General features: G+C 44.8%; 2 protein-coding genes across 4 annotated transcripts in view; both read right to left on the reverse strand.

Moving 5' to 3' along the window:
• LOC310856921 (transcription factor SOX-6-like) overlaps nt 1-20,691 on the reverse strand; it is a 167,801-nt gene that overhangs the window by 132,165 nt on the left and 14,945 nt on the right. For 2 of the 3 annotated variants that reach the window (XM_083762474.1, XM_083762472.1), the window contains exon 2: nt 8,161-8,231. The gene's annotated coding sequence lies outside the window, so the exon portion shown is untranslated. Of the gene's footprint in view, nt 1-8,132; nt 8,232-20,691 lie in introns of all 3 variants that reach the window. The other variant, XM_083762473.1, reaches the window with a different exon arrangement.
• Nucleotides 17,569-20,691, reverse strand: part of anapc13 (anaphase promoting complex subunit 13) — a 250,307-nt gene continuing 247,184 nt past the window's right edge. Inside the window, exon 4 of the transcript XR_014569110.1 lies at nt 17,569-17,583. The gene's annotated coding sequence lies outside the window, so the exon portion shown is untranslated. The remainder of the gene's footprint in view (nt 17,584-20,691) is intronic.

Genomic DNA, 20,691 nt, shown 5'->3' on the forward strand with positions numbered 1-20,691 from the left:
ACTTCATTTGCATGATTTGTGGTTGCTGGGTCACATTTTGTTCAAGTTCATTTTCCTATTTGCCTATTTATGCAAGTGACTCGAATGCTGTCAATCAGTATAATGTACACTACACATACTATGGAAATGGAAACAGTATACCAAATACTGTAACACTGCAGTTTTAACCCAGCAGTTGTTTGTTTATACGTGAAATGTATAAAGATTGAGCAATATCATATATTCTATTTCTCGACTTAAATGTATATATAATTTTCAGTGAAGCTGTCCAATACGCACTCACGTGTGTGTGTGTGTGTGTGTGTGTGTGTGTGTGTGTGTGTGTGTGTGTGTGTGTGTGTGTGTGTGTGTGTGCGCGTGCGCGCGTGCGTGCGTGCGTGCGTGCGTGCGTGCGTGCGTGCCTGCCTGCCTGCCTGCCTGCCTGTCTGCCTGCCTGCCTGCCTGTCTGTCTGTCTGTATGTAATCGCACCACATGAAAGTGGTGCGATTACACAGGAAATCTTCGTTTCCTGTGCGAACACACTTTGAGAGAGTTCCGTTTCCAATTTACACTCTTAGTTAAATTAACACTGAGGATTTGATTGTAGGACAACAAGCCCCACGGGTGAAACATTTTTAAATTTTTAATTTACCTACATTACAAAGCAGTCCTGAAAAAACAAACCAGTGGAAAGGGTGTTTGCTCCAAGTCCAAAGCAGCAACGTGAGAAAAGCACATTGTTCTAAGTCCAGCGTCCGTGAGGGGATTGATCTAAAGACCAGGTGTGACAACTTCCCCTGAGTTTGACCCTGACCTCGGACCCTGATGAACTCCACGGTTAAAACAGGAAGCAATTAACTAGAATAGTGTCACACTAAAGGTGGCGTTCCTTTGCAGACAGACAGCTCAAAGCAGGAGACAACAGTTGTCGCCATGGGAAGTAAGAAAAGGCAAGTGGACACATTTTTAAGATGATTAACCACATTAACCCTTGCACCGCGATTTTGGGGCGAAGCTGAGTTTGTGAGTTTCTATATCAGCTATTTTTATGTCGTACTGAAAATGATGGCTAGGGCCTGGGCCGTGGCTCAGCGGTCCAGGCACCCTGGCTGGTAGTCCAGTCTGGCAGTGTGCCGCGGGTTCGACTCCTGATCCCGACGGCCTTTACTGCATGTCACCCCCCCATCTCTCTCCCTATTTCCTGTCAGCCTACTTACTGTCTATCCCTCTATAAAAAATATAAAAAATAAAGGCGAAAGCCACAAACATTTAAGAAAATTGCGGCTATAAGGTTAAGTGTGAGTGTGTCAGCATAGCCGGCAGCCCTAATTTGGCCTTTCTATTTCTGTCTTTATGAAGACGGACAACTTTTGACAGGCAAAAGAGAGAGAGTGAAAGTGAGAGACAGGTGAGATTGTATTCCAGGACGGGTGCATGCATGTCAAAGTCCACATGTCTTCACTGTGTCGGGACACACATGCATCAAATAGTTTCACCACCTGTTTTGTTTTGGTTTATAATGCTGTCTCAGCGTGTCACTTTCTGTTTTCCTCATCTCGTGTTTGCTGTTGGAAGGGAGATTCTTTTATAGCCTCCGTTTGATAATGCTGTTTTATCACCACATGCCTCTGTGTTATCATTGTGTAAATAACCTCAGCTAAATACATAAACAGACGGCATTAGGCGGCAGGGTGTGTGTGTGTGTGTGTGTGTGTGTGTGTGTGTGTGTGTGTGCGTGCGTGCATCCGTGCGTGCGTCCGTGCGTGCGTGTGTGCATGTGTGCGATTGCGATTGCATAGGCACACCCTGTGAACAAGCATAGTGAAATGAATGTGTATTGTGTACACAAATATAGATGCAAACACACACACACACACACACACACACACACACACACACACACACACACACACACACACACACACACACACACACACACACACACACACACCCAGCCTACATACACTGAAATCACAAAAGTACACTGCATGATACATTTAGATAGCCTACATACTGTGTATATACGCACCAGCCATAAACATGCACACATGATGCCACACAGGTGACACCCACAGCCACAATACTGCAGAGAGCAAGAACAACCATCTGGTACAACCCACTTTCAAAACAAACATGGGTGAATTCTCCTTCTACAACACGGCCACCCAGGCGTGGAATACCCTCAAATGCAGCAAATCTGATTATCCCTTGATTGCTAACACTCAATAGGCAGCACCTGGAGTCTAAATGAGCAATTAACAGGAGGGACTCTGTGCAGAAAACAAGAAACAAAATACATTGTCCTGCCCCTAGGGGGTTCTAAAACACTGACGCCAGTTGCCCTGGAGGGCTCTATGTAGCCTGGGTTCCAGCCTGCTGCATTCCGCCGATCTGAATTGTCACTTCGCAAATCAGTCTGGAGAGTCTCCTATAGGTGGGACATATGAAGGTTGAAATGGAGCTGAGGCTTCTGATTGGTCTGTGGTGCGGGTTGAGGAAGAACACTAGCTTGACATATTGTATCAATGCGCACTGCAGCCTCTGTCCAGATTGATTTGCGAAGTGACATTTAAGATCGGGGGAACGCAGAAAATCAGGCTGGAACCCAGGCTAGGCTCTATGCACACAAGTCATTTTGGAAAGAACTTGGGCCACCCTACAGTACATCCTCCACAGGTGTTACCGATGATACTAACGAAGGCTCTGTTCCATTCTGGTCAAACAGAGTCAGGGTGCTGCTATTGTGCATGTTATGGAAACACTCTGCTACACCAGTGGGTCTCAACGTGTCCTTGAGTGGGTTCCAAATGGACCCGTGCAGGTGTGTAACTCTGAGAGTGTACAAATGGAACCAATTTGGTTCCATTTGTAAACTCCCAGAGTTATGGGTTTCCTTGAAATTAAAAGGTTTGAGAACCACTGCACACTAAATGGAACAGAGCCTTAATTAGTATCATCGGTAAACACCTGATCGGTGAAGGAATTAAGGAAGCGGCCCGGAAGTATAGGAAGAGTGATTCTGTATAGTTGTCTGTATGTTGCCCCAGTGGAGCAGACAGTGGAGCAGACAGTGGAGCAGACAGTGGAGCAGACAGTGCAGAGTTTGTCCGAGTGGAGCAGACAGTGGAGCAGACAGTGCAAAGTTTGTCCCAGTGGAGCAGACAGTGCAGAGTTTGTCCCAGTGGAGCAGACAGTGGAGCAGACAGTGCAGAGTTTGTCCCAGTGGAGCAGACAGTGGAGCAGACAGTGCAGAGTTTGTCCCAGTGGAGCAGACAGTGCAGAGTTTGTCCCAGTGGAGCAGACAGTGGAGCAGACAGTGCAGAGTTTGTCCCAGTGGCGCAGACAGTGGAGCAGACAGTGCAGAGTTTGTCCCAGTGGCGCAGACAGTGCAGAGTTTGTCCCAGTGGCGCAGACAGTGCAGAGTTTGTCCCAGTGGAGCAGACAGTGCAGAGTTTGTCCCAGTGGAGCAGACAGTGGAGCAGACAGTGCAGAGTTTGTCCCAGTGGCGCAGACAGTGGAGCAGACAGTGCAGAGTTTGTCCCAGTGGCGCAGACAGTGCAGAGTTTGTCCCAGTGGCGCAGACAGTGCAGAGTTTGTCCCAGTGGCGCAGACAGTGCAGAGTTTGTCCCAGTGGAGCAGACAGTGGAGCAGACAGTGCAGAGTTTGTCCCAGTGGAGCAGAGCAGTGGCAGAGCAATAGAATACTTTGTCCAAAGTGTGACAAAAATGTGAATTAGTTGAAGCGGCCTGGCCAAAAACAATATAAAATGGCAAAAAAGGGAAAAAAGAAAGAAAAACACTCTGCGTACATAAAAGTGGTTAAATGTGAAATGATTTCAAATGATCTGCATGTCACCGTGCTATCCTCTTCTCCTCCTCTTTCTCCTCCTCCTCCTCCTCCTCCTCCTCCTCCTCCTCCTCCTCCTCCTCCTCCTCCTCCTCACTCATTCTCTGTCTCTGTCTCTCTCTCTCTCTCTCTCTCTCTCCTGATCATGCCTGTGCATTACCTCATAAGTCGGGGATCTGCTCAAAGCCACTAGCGGTCGCGCAACAGACAAAAGCGCTCATCTCCAGGAAGCCACTACTGCTGCCTGCGGTTTCTCGGAGCGAGAGAAGAGACGGGGGGAAAAAGTGACTCATGAGCCCCACGGCTCCTTTCTTTCTTCTCCGCTCGGGGGATAAACGCAAGGGATGAAACGAAAGAAGGGGAAGATAATATTTAGAGCAGGCCCCATTTCAAGGGCAATAGAAGACAGAGAAAGTGGGGTACGAGCCTGGGTGGTTTTGAGGAGGGGCTGCATGGGGGTTTGGGGGGGGTGTATGAGGGGTCGTCGGTCGTCGGAGGGCCCTCGCGCTACAGGGATTTGCCGTTTAAGTGTGTGTGTGTGTGTGTGTGTGGGGGGGGGGGGTGCTGAACAACTGCTGCTGCTGCTAGTGATACCCCTCCCACACACACACTTACTTTTGAGTCGTTACCAGAAAGAAATAAAAGAAGCCAGCGTGTCTCTCCACAGCCCACCAGCCTCTTCAGAGTAAAACCATATGGGAGTCGGACGAGATGTTGACGAGGCATGATAGTGCAAAAAGCACTCGACATACAGTACAGACAGGCACACGCGGACCACACAAACAAATACATCATAGGCTGCACAAAGACACATGTGAAAATGCTAAATACATGCTTTGGATAAAAAGCGCTATATATAAATGCACCGTTCACCATTTACATGCCATAATACACAGTCAGTACATTCTCACACACACACACACACACACACACACACACACACACACACACACACACACACACACACACACACACACACACACACACACACACACACACACACACACACACACACACACACACACACACACACAGTATGAACTTCCACTCAGAAAACGTAAAGTCCAGACTTTATACCTGGACTAGAATTGAACTCCTTGTCAAAAACAAGGAATGTCTCACATTAAAATGGTGAGACATTGATTTGTGTGGAATTCTAAATCTAATAATTTATCCAAATGTCCTGGGCTGGCCCAAACGTTCCACATAGTGGACACACATCTTGAGGTTACGCACCATGAAGTAACTTAGATGACAGGAAACAACAGTAAATTCTGTTATATTATCTCATTAGAAGGTCCTGATTTGTCTAATGGACGTAATAAAGTGGAGTTAATTTACAAAGGCAGAGTTAAAGAAGGGGGAAAAAAAGGGCACAGCGAACATTGTTAAAGGCCTTTTTTTGGGGGAAGCCAAACAAGCGACCACATAGGGTTCATTAGCTTGTTAGCTCATTAGCTCACCACAAATCAGTCTGATGCTGATTTGGGGCCAAGTGCCTTAGTCACTTTTCTAACTATTTGGAAATGACTGTCATTAGCTTGACCGCATTTAACAACAGAACTTACCGCACCCAAATGGCCAAAGAAGCCACTATACGAAAGAACACCCTTGCTTTTTGAAACAAATAGTTATATTGAGTGCCACTTATTGTCTTAAATAAATTAACTAAGCATTGATGGGAAGACAGAAATGTATCTAATAAGTCTTAAATGTAAGGATAATGGTGTCTTTAATGTTGATGATGCTAATTAGCTTTGGAATAAACAAATCACTACTTAGGAAGTTAGGATCAGTACATCCTCTATGAATGAGCCAGAACAATCTTCATGTTAGATTGTTTATATCATTTACAATCAAAAGGCATCTTAAGTCATTGATACATGTATTCCTCTGCAACGATATCAGCAGGACAAATCATTGCAAACTCAAATGTACAGATTTTCTGATTCGGATTCAGGTTCTAACCAGGCAGCCGATAACTCTCTTTATTACTGTCATCAAAAACATTATTGTATTGTTAAATTACTCTAATTTGTGTGTGTCATATGTGAATAAATAAATACATGTATTATTAATAATTATTATAATAAACTAGAGCGGTGCCCGTGGGGCCTCTACAGTGGTACCACTTGGTCACAGGCCTATGCAGACGTCAGAACAGGCCAGCTGCCTATATGGACCCTGGGCCCTGTCCAGAGGCCTTTTTGCGGCGGTTCTGGACAACTGACGGACGGACGGACAGACAGACAGACAGACGGACGGACGGACGGACGGACGGACGGACGGACGGACGGACGGACGGACGGACGGACGGACGGACGGACGGACGGGCGGGCGGGCGGGCGGGCGGGCGGGCGGGCGGGCGGGCGGGCGGGCGGGCGGGCGGGCGGGCGGGCGGGCTAGATAGATAGATAGATAGATAGATAGATAGATAGATAGATAGATAGATAGATAGATAGATAGATAGATAGATAGATAGATAGATAGATAGATAGATAGATAGATAGCAGAATATGTTGAACAATGTTGTGAAACCTTTTAAAGACTCAAGTTAAAGTCCATTTCAACCTAATGCAAGTATAGGCCCATAAATGACCACTAGCTGTCACGACAGGATTTGTACTCCATGAGGACAGTAATTTTGTTAAGGGTGTCCACCTTTGTCATGTCACCGCTGTGTAATTGCATTTGAAAGGCAATTGCATGTTAAAAGGGACAATAATGCAATTTCAGATTTCCCACTGAGCTTGATAGAATTAAGGGAGTTTAGATGAAATTTAAAACGCTGGTCCTAAGTGGCCCACATTTTGCTTATCATGTCAGAATTCCTTATACTTCAAACAAATTAGTGCTGCTGCAGCAGAAAGAAAGAAGAGGTAAAACCGACGTAAATGACTCTTTGATTTGTTCATTGGATGTTTTCATTGTATTAAAGTGGCTTAATTCCACCGTGACCTGCCATCTATACCACAAGATCAGTGCTGGGCAACAGTGTTGATTTTAGTTTTGGTCATAGTCTCTTGAATAGGTTTAATTTAGTTTTTTAGTCACATTTTAGTCACCTGGAATGTTTTAGTGTTCGTCCAGTTTTTTTTATATTATAAGATTTTAATCTCCAGTTGATTTAGTCGACTAAAATGTATTTTGGCGGGCTTTGATGCATGCGATAGACGATTGGTGGCATTGGTGGCAGACTGACTGGCAGTGCATATTATCACACCCACCTAACCACACACGCACGCACGCACGCACACACACGCACGCATGCACGCACGTTATCTCTCTCTGTTCAAACCATCAAGAGCAATACTCTGGCTTAATTTGGGCTAGTGTTACCTCAAGCACCATTCGACTTCCAGATATGATCTTTATACTACTAGCTCACAGGGAGAAAGAAAAGTCCATTTAAAAAAAAGGCACTAAACTACTGCAGGTCACCCTCCTCCTACACAGCACTGAAAGGTTCCTGGACCGTTGCCTGTTCTGTTCCGAGTTCTTTTTTTTTTTTTAAGACAGGAGGCCTTTCATCAGGCCAGTGAAAGCTTACTATTGAGGAGCGCGTATGGGACAGAATACAGTGGAGGTCTGCACTGCAGCGCTAGCTGCTACGGAATGGACCAGTCAAAAGCCTTCTGTGTTTGTGTGTGTACCGGCGGTACTGGGTGGGAGAGTTGGTGAACCGACACGCACAAAGTCAAGTACAGTTTTGTTAACCTGGACCGTGACAAGTTGACAACGAACGCACGAGCACACGCACGCACGCACGCACGCAACACAATGGCATGTTCTTATGAACACTGAAGGAACAACACCGGAAAATCCATTTTAACAAATTTGTTAACCCATGTTAACTTCTTCTTTTTCATGAACAGGGGAATTACTTTTCATTTACGTCTAATGCATGGTCTGCTACAGCCAACGTATAACTATAGTCTACTATCTTGTTTCAGACGCTGACAAAACATTGACCGACATCTTGAAAGGACTCATAATACACAACTGTCTAGATAAGATAAAAGAAGTGGTGAGAGGGATACTGATAGTGTTGCGTTTACTTGCGCACCAAGAGTAACTTACAGAAATATAGAGAAATATAGTCACTTACAGAAATGTAGAGAAATATAGAGTAACTTACAGAAATATAGAGAAATATAGTCACTTACAGAAATGTAGAGAAATATAGAGTCACTTACAGAAATATAGAGTAACTTACAGAAATATAGAGAAATATAGAGTCACTTACAGAAATGTAGAGAAATATATAGTCACTTACAGAAATGTAGAGAAATATAGAGTAACTTACAGAAATATAGAGAAATATAGTCACTCACAGAAATGCAGAGACTTCAACTCCAACACCCTCTTCTCACTTGTCGATGAGTTTAGAATGCATGAACGGCACCTTAAAAAAAGAAAAGAAAAACAAAAGAAACCATTATGATTTATTGTCGGGATTCTTCTAGTGTGATATAAATATGCGGCATTAGGGTTATATATATACAATTATAGCTCACACACTTTATTACATCGATATCTGGTGAGTACTAAACCATTTTTGAGAAAACAAAGTATTAAATATATTCATTGTGAAATGATCCGCAGCATTGCCCGGCCTATAAACCCACTCCTCCTTTCTGAAGTGCGTGTCAAGGATACAACAGTGCTCCTGTCTGTGAAAAACCCTCTTAACAGGAGGAACAGTAGATGCTCTCACGGGGCTCTTTCGTCGTGCAAACAACCACAAACACATGCAGCCACGCAAACTTCAACAACGCTGAGATGTGAAATGCTTGCACGGTATAGCTTTGAAGTGGAATAAAGTGGTTACGATCCCGTCCTAATACAGTTAGCACTGACTGGCGTCAGCAACGCATAGAGAGAGAGAGCACGTTCTTTCGCTCTCAGAATCCCAATCGGGTTTTGAGAGAAGAGAAGAAAGTAAATGAATTGAAAATAATTTGTTGTATTGGTCGCATCAGGTGGGAAAATCTGCTTTCCTTGGCCATGACTGCTGACCTGGGGTCAGATACACATGCACACACACACACACTGTCACACACGCATAAACACACACACACACACACGCACACGCACACATGCACGCACACGCGCATGTCAAAGGGGTAGAATTGTACATTTGGCTGGCTTAAAGCTTTGAAGGTAACCATGTCCTAAACAGGATATGAGGAGAGGTCGTAATGAAAGAAGCTTCCTCTGTCCCTCTAATGTATACCTAACCGGTACTACCGGTAGTCAGTTGAAGGCTTTAAGAGCTTGTTAAAAACACATTTGTTTCAGAAGCATTTTGTCTCAAGAAGTTTTTTTACCTGACTCACTTTGTGCAGGTCAAAGTTTTGCAGGTCAAATTATTGCTCTTATACGTTTTAACGTATACATTTTAACTAGATGAACCCGACTTTTCTGACTTAACACATTTTGGACGGGAACGCATAGGGCAGCTTTTAACCACTATTAACTATTCATTTAAACTTTAGCTGTTGAAAAATAGCTCATAGTGTGCTATGAGCTTGTAGATCTGCTATTTTTTGAAAAATCGTGAAAATGTGGCACAAATCTTTGAATATATATTCTTTCAGAGCGAACGTTTTTAACTTTATCTTTGCTTCTGGTGGGTTCAGGAACAACATATTTTGAGATTGGGGTCCACGGCCAATTACATATAATTCGCATAATTCTGCACAGAACAACTCAAAACCTGGTGTGGCCCGAAAACTTGTTTTTAGCAATTACAATATACACACTACTGAGAGACCTCTGCACAAAAGCATTCTTTATTTTATTTTTTCCCCCCAGAAATTGCCCTACAAGAGATGGAAGTGGAAAACAAAAAAGATTAACCCACCCAAACAAACCCCCCGAAAAATGAGCAGTTAAACCCTGTGTTCATCTGTAACTCTGAGAGTAAAACCCTGTGTTCATCTGTATCTCTGAGAGTAAAACACTGTGTTCATCTGTAACTCTGAGAGTAAAACCCTGTGTTCATCTGTAACTCTGAGAGTTAAACCCTGTGTTCATCTGTAACTCTGAGAGTTAAACACTGTGTTCATCTGTAACTCTGAGAGTAAAACACTGTGTTCATCTGTAACTCTGAGAGTAAAACACTGTGTTCATCTGTAACTCTGAGAGTAAAACACTGTGTTCATCTGTAACTCTGAGAGTAAAGCACTGTGTTCATCTGTAACTCTGAGAGTAAAACACTGTGTTCATCTGTAACTCTGAGAGTAAAACCCTGTGTTCATCTGTAACTCTGAGAGTAAAACACTGTGTTCATCTGTAACTCTGAGAGTAAAACACTGTGTTCATCTGTAACTCTGAGAGTAAAACACTGTGTTCATCTGTAACTCTGAGAGTAAAACACTGTGTTCATCTGTAACTCTGAGAGTAAACCCTGCATCTGTAACTAAACCTATATGTTTTCATCTGTATCTCTGAGAGAATACAGTACAAATGTAAACTGTCACACTCAGGATGTCACTGTGTAGGAATCCCTTGAGCATCACTCGCACTCCTCGTCTCTCGCTGACCCGTCTGAACACGTTCCAGCTCTCTCTCTCTCTCTCTCTCTCTCTCTGCAGAACCAGTAATTGTCTCCACCAGGCCGCAGCGCTAGGGGTCATCAGTCATCACCATGTTGGCTTGTGGTGGACATATTTGTCAACATTTCTTTTGCCACGGACATACACAATGAGTGGACATTATATTACCAGAAACGCATAAATAGATATCCCTGAATAACAGGTCTGTAACTCTGAGAGTGTTCAAATGGAACCAAACTGACCCGTAAGTGTCCGTTTGGGGACTTTTGCATAGTTGGACTTTTGGTTGGACTTACAGGGGTCCTTGCAAATAAAACATTTGAGAACCACAAGTAATAGTGGACTCCTAATGTGCCATAGTGTCATAATAAATAATTCTGGAGAAAACCTGGAAACTTGACATTCAGTAAGTGGGTATTGTGATAAAAATTAGAACTTTATAATGGTATGTAGAACAGAAAACTTGTTCTGGACAAGACCTTATATAGTCTTTGCCATGGACACATTTGTCCGTGTACGGACATGTTGGTGAGCTTTGTGCCGAAGGCATGGGGAGATTATGTTTTGCACTCTGTCCGTGTGTCCGTGCGTCCGTCTGTCCGTCTGCGTACAGCTAATCTCCGGCACCATTGGCCCGGTCAATGCCAAACTGTGCACACACTCCCTGGATGCCAACGACGAACCTCTGCCACAATTCTTCCACAACTACCTGTTATAGCGCCACCATGAGGCCGATTTCTTGCTAAACTAATTTCTTTATATTACTCGTACAAGTTTTATTGATACATCACGCAAATTGGTATACACTATGTCTACAGTCATGTGATCAATACGAACCTGTCTACTTCCCCATATTCCAGCCCCATTGGCTAAGATTGGCTTACAAAGTTTGCAGGATTGGTCCATTTTGAACACAATGCCTCACAGCGTGTGATTTCCGTGAAAATATGCACACACATTCCGACTAGGCAGAGCAAGAAATGCAACTTAAATGTTTACACCGATCTGTGTACAACGTTGTATGCGCACTATTATGAATACACTGTTACTTCTTATATATTCATTTGTATTGCCGTTATACAACCACCAGACGACAGATTATTGCAATTTTTTATATGAATCCTACACATTTTGTCCAAACATCACAAACGCTATTATCCCGGTGGAGACACTTTTTCTAGTTCCCTCTCCTCTCCTCTCCTCTCCTCTCCTCTCCTCTCCTCTCCTCTCCTCTCCTCTCCTCTCCTCTCCTCTCCTCTCCTCTCCTCTCCTCTCCTCTCCTCTCCTCTCCTCTCCTCTCCTCTCCTCTCCTCTCTCTGTTGTTCTGCCACTCGACAGACACTTCCCTGAATGCCACTCATCTGCAGATGGCTGCACCCTGACACCTGGAGCACGCTGGGTAATCTGGGTAATCAGAGAGACAGACAGCTGGATGTGAGTGAGAGACGCACGCTGACATTCTGTATGGAACAGTAACCCCAGTATATGTATAGTACACATGTACACTATACACATTTCTACACCTGTCCTGTACACACACCTGTACTCATGAACATGAACATGAACTGGTCCATGGATTCCTCTGCCATTGGTGTGTGAATGGGTATGGCACATCGTAAAACACCAGGATAAGTGCTTTGTGTGCGCATGTGCGTGCGTGTGTGCGTGTGTGTGTGCCATGCTGTACACTATAGGTGACAAACTCCCTACACTTGCAGGCCTCTCATTCATGGACAGATCGAACCTCAGTCTCTGCTTGCCCGGGCCATGCAAAAGCATCCATCCATCCATCTTCAACCGCTTATCCATAGTCGGGTCGCGGGGGCAACAGCTCCTCCAGAGAGCTCCAGACTTCCCTCTACAGAGTAACATTAGTAACTTCCTCCTGGGGGATCCCGTGGCGTTCCAAGGCCAGTGTGGAGATGAAATCCCTCCATCTCATCATTGGTCTGCCCCGGGGTCTCCTCCCAGTGGGACGTGCCTCGAGGACCTCCCTAGGGAGACGCCCAAGAGGCATCCTAACCAGATGCCCGAACCACATAAGCAGCGACTCTTCTCCGAGTATCTCTCGCGTGACTTCTCACCCTATCTGTAAGGGATATGCCAGCCACCCGTCGGAGAAAACTCATTTCGGCCGCTTGTATTCGCGACCTAATTCCGCGACCTAATTTTGGTCATGACCCACACCTCATGACCATAGGTGATGCCAAATGCCAAAGCATTGAATTCAGAATTTAGGTTCATACATTTTCGAACACATTTTCCACAGTGGAGGAGATACAATGAAAGGCCTTCTGCTGCCACACGCACACACGCATGCACGCACGCACGCACGCACGCACGCACGCACGCACGCACGCACACACACACGCACACACACACACACACACACACACACACACACACACACACACACACACACACACACAGAGGGAGTAACATCATTGAGTTACTGAAAAGACTGGAGCCCTTCCAGCCTCTGTCAGCCACAGCTGGCCTTGGCCTCACTCGATGACAGGACACACACGCACACGCACGCACATGCGTGTGTGCGCGCGCACACACACACACACACACACACACACACGACAGATATAGACGGTCATATGCAAAGAAATGCAACCATGCAATGCACACATTCTCTCTGGCTATGTGTCTATCTGTCATGCACACGCGCACACACACACGCACACGACTGTACTGTGTACACTGCACTACACAGTACAATTCTCAGTGTCAATCTTATTCAAAATGTTTGTTGGTCCATTACTAAAGTCTCCACGTGAAATTGGAACTAGGGATTTTACTGCGTAGACTTCACAATTACGTACATATACAATATATATATATATATACATATATATAATATTTATTTCTCTACACCTCCCAACCATGCATGCACAATCACACACACACGCACGCACACACATCCAAACAGATTTTTGGATAGCAAGCTGTACAATACATACGTAGGCCTACTGTATATCCTATCACTCTCACTCACTGACCAAAATAGTGAACATACAATACTGTACTGTACTGTAGTGCACTGTACACACACACACACACACACACACACACACACGTGTGCAGGCCTATATAGTGGTATTACAGCTCCTGTCCGGCTCTGACAGAGGAGATGCAGAAGAGAAGGTCAGGCTATAAACTTGTTGCAGCCTCCTCCTCCCTCCTGACAACTGCAGGAAACACTAGCTACCTTTTTGGCCTGGCTCCCTTGCAGCTGTAAAACGGCACATGTTGAACTAACTAACGCTCGCTCGCTCCAGCAGGCAGGCAGGCGGACGGCAGCACGGCCGGAGCACCTGTTTGGACAGAGAGAGCTGGTGGTAGGTGGACTCATATAGCTTGTCTCGAAGGGCCGGGGGGAAACATGCTCCGTTGTTATACGACCTCTCTGCTGCTTGTTGCACAACTGTGTCGCGTTGTGTTTTCTTTCTAGGTCAGTATATAGTTCTCAAACGTGTTCATGAGGTCACTGGACTGACCTCATGCTTCTTTCAATACAGGAGTAGTCCAAAGCGCTTCTTTTCACCTGGGGGGGGAGTTTCCCCGGTTGGACGTAGCGCGTGGAAGGAACATGTTATTCCAACCAGTTCCTTTTGCAACATGCAAACTCCACACAGAAAGGCGCTTTCGCCAACCCCACCTCGGGTATGGGCACTGATGACGCGGAGGAGAGAACACAGCCCCCAGCGCCCACAGCGTCTCCAGCATGAATCAAACCCAGGACCTTCTGTGAGGCGACAGCACTTCCAACTGCGGAACCGTGCCCCCCGTAGGATAGTATTATTTCGAGACACTGACAGCGCAATGTGGTCATTCTTTCCATACTGCAGAACTTGGTGATCTGTGTTATTAAAAATAAATAGCTGTCGTTTTAATGTTAAATACAGATGTACCTCTCGCTACATATTGTAATAGATATATTGTAATAGATATATCCCAAAATGAAACATCTGCAGGGGAAAGAAAGAGAGAAAAAGCAAGACAACTGTGCACACCGCAAGAAGACACTTTATATCCTCTGTGCACACAGCCTGCACCTGCAATGTCACCACGGATGCATTCACGCCCCAAAGACATGAGCAGCCCCAAAATGTGGTCGTCCTCACCGCAGCTGTCTATGCCACTTGTGTGCCATCGCGGAAGGGAGAACAATGGAACTCTATGAAGCCCTGGCGCTCCCCTCAGTGAGCTTAGACTAGGGCTGCATGGAGCTGCAGTGCTGCTGCCACTGTCCATGTCTGCACCGTATGGGAGACCCGCATGGCTCCAGTTCCAACTCTTCATACGGACAATTAAGCCCGAATGGGGGTCAGTTGACCCATAAATGATGAGCTTATGATGAGCACGTGTTGACTCACACAGAGACCTGACTGACTGATTGCTCACTGCTTAGTTTTCTGGGGTTGCTGCTAGTCTCTTACTTACTTTGAGTCAAAGTATAGATGCTCCTCGTATATTACTCAACTAACATTTACTCAACTAAAACGGAATGTTAATTTACTCCAATAAAAAGCAAATACTAAAATTTAAATACTGAAGCATTCAATGAAGGTATGCTTTGAACTCAGTCTCATTTATCGACAATTGCGCCTTTTGGCGCCAATTTTTGTACGTACTGTACCTCCCGGCTCCCTGCCGATAACGCCTTATCACGCCTTTTTTTCAATCAATTGATTACGGTGATCAACTGTGTACAAAGTTGCCTTGAGATGGACTCCAACTGGGAAAAGAAAGAGGGGCAGACCAAAGAACACCTGGTGAAGGACAGTGATGATGGAACTAAAGGAGATGGGTTTTTCTTGGGACGATGCATGAGACAGGATTCAGTGGCAGGTCATCTCTCTCCCTACAGAGAAGACAGACTATGCACACAAAATGAAGTGGAAACTGAGCTACACTTCCTAACCATCTGTCCACTGTATCAGACACACATACTTCCCACACATTACAAATTACAATCACCCACAGAGATTTTGAAAACATGAGTAATGACAACAACAAAAATCCCATATCTGCTGGGCGAAGTAGCCTACAACAATGTGCAAACACAGCAGCAAGATGTGTGAGCTGCTGTGATAGGAGAAGAATATCAAATGGACTAATCATTGTGCGCTATCTGCATCGAGTGATCTTGGTACAAAACATGATAATACATCAAATACATAAAAATCACACTCGTGTGAACTGAGTGGTGCAACTCCCCTCTCCCCTCTCCCCCTGCCTCTCTCTCTCTGTCTCTCTCTCTCTGTAATTAGCAGGCAACAGTGCAACACTATCTCTCTCTCTGTTTCTGGCACAACAGCGCCACTTTTTCCCCTACTGGTACTCTAAACATAGTCACATAGGTTAGGACATAGTCACATAGGTTAGGACGGACATTGCTGTTCCTTGGAGTGGTTGCACCACTCAAAAATAGTCATCAAGAATCATATACGTAAGCTTAAGCTATAAGATAACCTAACAGTGGAATATAATGAAACTATATGCGTAGGTGGAAGATTGGGAGTGAGTCTGCAGATCTGATTGCAATGGGAAGTGCGTTCTATAGTTTTGGAGGCAGAAGGGAGAAGAGTTTGGGACGCGTGGAGCGTTGTCCTCGGCATTGTTAGTGAATGTACTTCCAGCTTCCCTGCACATGAACAGTAAACATTGCCGTTCTGGGGGATTTATTTTATTTTAGAGGGACTGTGCACTGTGTGCAGTAACATGCAGGTTTCAATGCCATGACTTAGAGCTCAGACTTCAACGTTTTCACTTTAACGTTGACACCTCAGTCCAGGCTCAGTAGGATCAACCATAATGATCATGGGTGGGCGAAACACAGCAGCACACCTCCCTTTAACAAGCTGGTAGAACTATAGGAGGGGGATGTTTGCCCCCAAGTGAAACGCTTTTTTGTCCTGCATGGCTGCACAAAGGGCCCGGGTAAACCATTACAGAGGCTTAAGTGACAACACGCATTCTCTGCGAGTCACGGTGAACATGAAATATTGCCCAAGTAAAGGAGTTTGGAGGGGAGGGGAGAACCAGGGCATGCACCGGCACATCGCTCCTTCCCTACCACGCCAGTTGGCTGGCTGGCTGACTGGCTGGCTGGCTAACCCCTTAAGGAGGAGATTACATTGTGCGGTTCGTCATTGTCCCGCGTCTTTCTGAGACAAAGGCTGTTACGTTGTGCAAACAGAGCGCCTTGGAAAAGAAAAAGATATATATAAAGTTGTAAAAACAAGTGGTGAATGTCAAAGGCAGGCAGGCAGGCATACATGAATGGGATCTCTCTCTCTCTCTCTCTCTCTCTTTTTACTTGTCTCTTTTGTTGGGCCAAAGAGGTATGCACAAACACATCACTGCGTGACAGAAAAGAAAATAATTGCAATGAGAGGAGAGGAGAGGAGAGGAGAGGAGAGGAGAGGAGAGGAGAGGAGAGGAGAGGAGAGGTCCTCAGAAAGATCCCAAAACTCAACAATGCACAGCAGGCTTTAAAATAAAGAGCAAAACATATGGTTGTAGATGGCCTACAGTGACGAAGGCGGAGTTTCAACCAAGGAACACTGGGGTCTATTGTCAGAGCAACGTGGCTTTGACCCTTGCTATTGATTTGTTGCATGCTGCGGCAGCCAGTAGCCAGTTAAGGAATCTGTAAAGCTTATTTTATAGCTGCTCTCATTATGTAAAGTCACTCTGGATAAGGAAGTAAGCTCCGCAAAAAAAAGTAATACTACCGACAAGGTAATATATAATTTAGATGTTCATTTCCATCAGAAGCCCATGGATAAATGTTGATTGTTTTTTAATTCGATCGGCCTCCATCCATTTTAATTGTTTCATTCGCTTTCTTTCTTTCTTTCTTTCTTTCTTTCTTTCTTTCTTTCTTTTTTCTCTATAGCTGTGTTCTTTTCCTGCATAAATGTATGCACGACCCTGGGCGGCTGATGTCAGCCCTGTCACTCACGACCCCTGAACAAGACTTCCCCTGTCAGGGCCAATTAACGAGGGGCAACCCCTGCACTCCCTTTTAATTTACAGGGTCGACGCCGGGCATGTAATTAATTGCTGTGTGCATAAATGTAAATGAGTCCACTGGGGGAGACGGGGAGAGAGTGAGAGTGAGGGGAACAGAGAGCGCTGCGCGCCAGAGAGAGAGAACGACAGGCCGTCAGGCCGTGCGCGCTGCACTGCTGCAGCAGGGGAGTAATCTACGAGAGAGGGGAATGATTTAGGGTACGGGGCACAAATCTACCGACCGCCACACTGCAGGAAACACAGAGAAACCAAATGTTAACGGTGGACGCACGCTGCCAGGCCATTGGAATGTTACAATGTTTTTTAGTTTTCTTTTATTTTTAATAATGCAATGTTTACCTTCAAATGTCCTTCATTTATGTTAACCGATTATGGTGTTATTTTCAATAGTAAGCAAGAACTAATGGTAAAAAAAAAAATACAAAAGAAAAAAGAAATATATATATATATATTTTTTTTTTAAATACAAATGCTACAAAAAGGAGGAGCTGTCCTGCTGTTCTAACTGGCTCTTAATGTTCATTTGTCAAACAAAAATATCAATCAATCCCATCAAGCACGGTCAGGACCTGGACGAATTAGTGACGTCTCGATTGGGGCCAGATCAAGACTAGTCAGATCTGTCTTGATCTATCCCAGAATATCACCTGATTTCAACCAACATAAATTCTGCCCACTAAGACGGATTTCCCTAGAGAGAGTCCAGATCTACTTAAGTCATATCATAACTAAAGTCAGATCTGTCCCAGAATAAGCTATATTAATTTCAGCTGGTGAAGACGTCCTGGAAATGACGTAAGGATCATCCCCATATGGGCTGTGATCTGGCCTAGTCCTGAACGTCCTACACTTCACCGGAGGACGTCATCCTAACGTCATCATGACGTCTCACCCATACTCAGTCCACACCAGTTGATTATTCAAATCATAAAAATCTGGACATGCGTATATCTGCAGGCAGTCGACCACGGACATCATATTTAGTCAAACGTTCTACATGACAGGAAAGCACCACCCATACATACAACCAGGAGTTGTGGTAAAACTACTCCATTTATTTTCTTAAGTAAAAGTATATCAATAGCATCATGTAGAAATACTCAAGTCTAGAAATCTAAATGTATAGCCTATACTTGATTAAAAGTAAAAAGGGTTTGGCATCCAAATACCAAAAGTAGAAGCAGTTGTCAATTGTCAATATATTCAGTCTTAGTTTTAGTTATCATAGCTTAGTGTTCATTTAGTTTCCATTTAGTTTTCTCGTCAGTGAAAAAAGGTAGTCGACGAACATCTTTTCGTCATACTACATATACAACACTGCTTTAACACATGCACTTTGTTACATTATTCGACCACTGGAGTTTCCCAACAGCAGAGAGTATGGTGTGAAATCAAAGGTGAAGGGGAACATGTAATCATTTATGGCAGTCACAATAGGGCCAGTCTCATTCATAAATCTCTCTCACAAAAGGGTCGGTGCTTAACACCCTTCACAGCACCGACAAACAGGCAGACACCATTGTTCCCTGAAAGCCGCCACGAAACCAATGCAAGGAAAACACACATGAAGTTAGCGGTCGGTGTGTGGTGCAGTTGTGGCAGTGTTAACACATATGCCCGCAGGCACGCACTATGCACGCACACACTATGCACGCATGCACTATGCACGCACACACACACACACACACACACACACACACTGAGCAGGCCTCTAGCCTATAGCTGCCACAATAGTGTCTTTATGACATAAGCTTCTTTTCACTAGCGCTGTACGAAAAGCAAATGAGATTTTTCCTATAGCATGCCTCCAGCAATAACAATTGACATCACAGGCCCAGACTATGTAGTAGATTTCCCATATTAATGGGGGGGGGGGGGGCTGGGTGGGGGTGGGGGGGGGGGGGACTGGGTTGTGGTACATGGCATAAGCTCCCTGAGAATGAGCAGTATAATGCTGAGCCAGCAAATTATCCTCTCCTACGACATAGGTCACTCCTGCACTCCTAAACACATTCGATTTGTAAAAGAATAAGCAAGAAAACACTTAAGCCCTATATACTTTATCTTACAACAAATAGCAAGAATAATGGATTCCCCCCAGACCCGACATCAACAAATGGCGATCAAGATGGCGCGCTCCAGTGTTAAACACCAGCTAGCAACCCAATGCTAATGTGAGTAGTGATCTGGACTCGATCGATCATTCAAAAGCACTATAAAGGACCAATTCACGTAGATCACGTAGATCTACAAGATTGGCACTGGGCCAGATTAATCCAAACTAGAAAAAGTGCCCTTCCGGGCACAGGTCTCCACCAGGTTATCCACAGATCCGTGCAGTTAGAGGTAAAAACACTTTTGGGCCAGTTATAGCGCCACCTTGAGGCTGAGTTGAAATTGTTCATGTGCATTTCGTCCTGGGCCTAGTGGGAATGTGGGTGCACAATTTCACGGAAATCACGCGATGTGTTCATGATTTGCAGCATTTTGTTTGAAACTGAGCACTCCTGTGAACTTTGGAAGCCAATCTTAACCAATCAGGATGGAGTCTGATAAATCTGAAAGACCCGTTTCGTTGAATGGCTCTAGAGAGACTGTGTACCAATTTGCGTGATGTTTGGACAAAATCTGTAGGTGTACTGTGCAAAAACTTGTTTTGCACAAAGCGGCCTCCTGGTGGCGCTATAACAGGCCGTTCTGGAAAGTTTGGGGCAGAGGTTCATGGTTGGCATCCAGGGAGTGTGTGTGCAAAATTTGGCATCGACCGGGTTAACGGTGGCTGAGATTAGCTGTTCACGGACGGACGGACGGACGGACGGACACACGGACGGACGGACGGAGTGCAAAACATACTCTCCCCATGCCTTCGGCTGGTGGAGACAATAAAAAAGTAAAACAGCCTGCAGAAGCTATTTTCACTTGATTACTATATCAACTGGGGAAACACTATACTATTAGACACTTAACCCATTTAGAACTGAGACCAGATTCTACAAAATGTCCTCTAAATCATAACAGTTTTCTGACAAAACTCATGTTTCTATGTCAGTGGTTCTCAAACTGTCAAGGACACCGAAAAATGTTGTTTGAGGGATCCCCAGAAGCAAATATATATGAGTTTAAAATGTTATATTCAAAGATTTGTGCCACATTTTCAAGATTGTTCTATATCTCATAGCGCATGAGCTTGTAGATCTGCTATTTTTCAACAGCTGTTCAAGTTCAAAATAATAGTTAAAAGTGGTTCAAAGCTAA

Source organism: Protomyctophum parallelum, assembly GCF_964188405.1.
Source record: "Protomyctophum parallelum genome assembly, chromosome: 4".
NCBI lineage: Eukaryota > Metazoa > Chordata > Actinopteri > Myctophiformes > Myctophidae > Protomyctophum > Protomyctophum parallelum.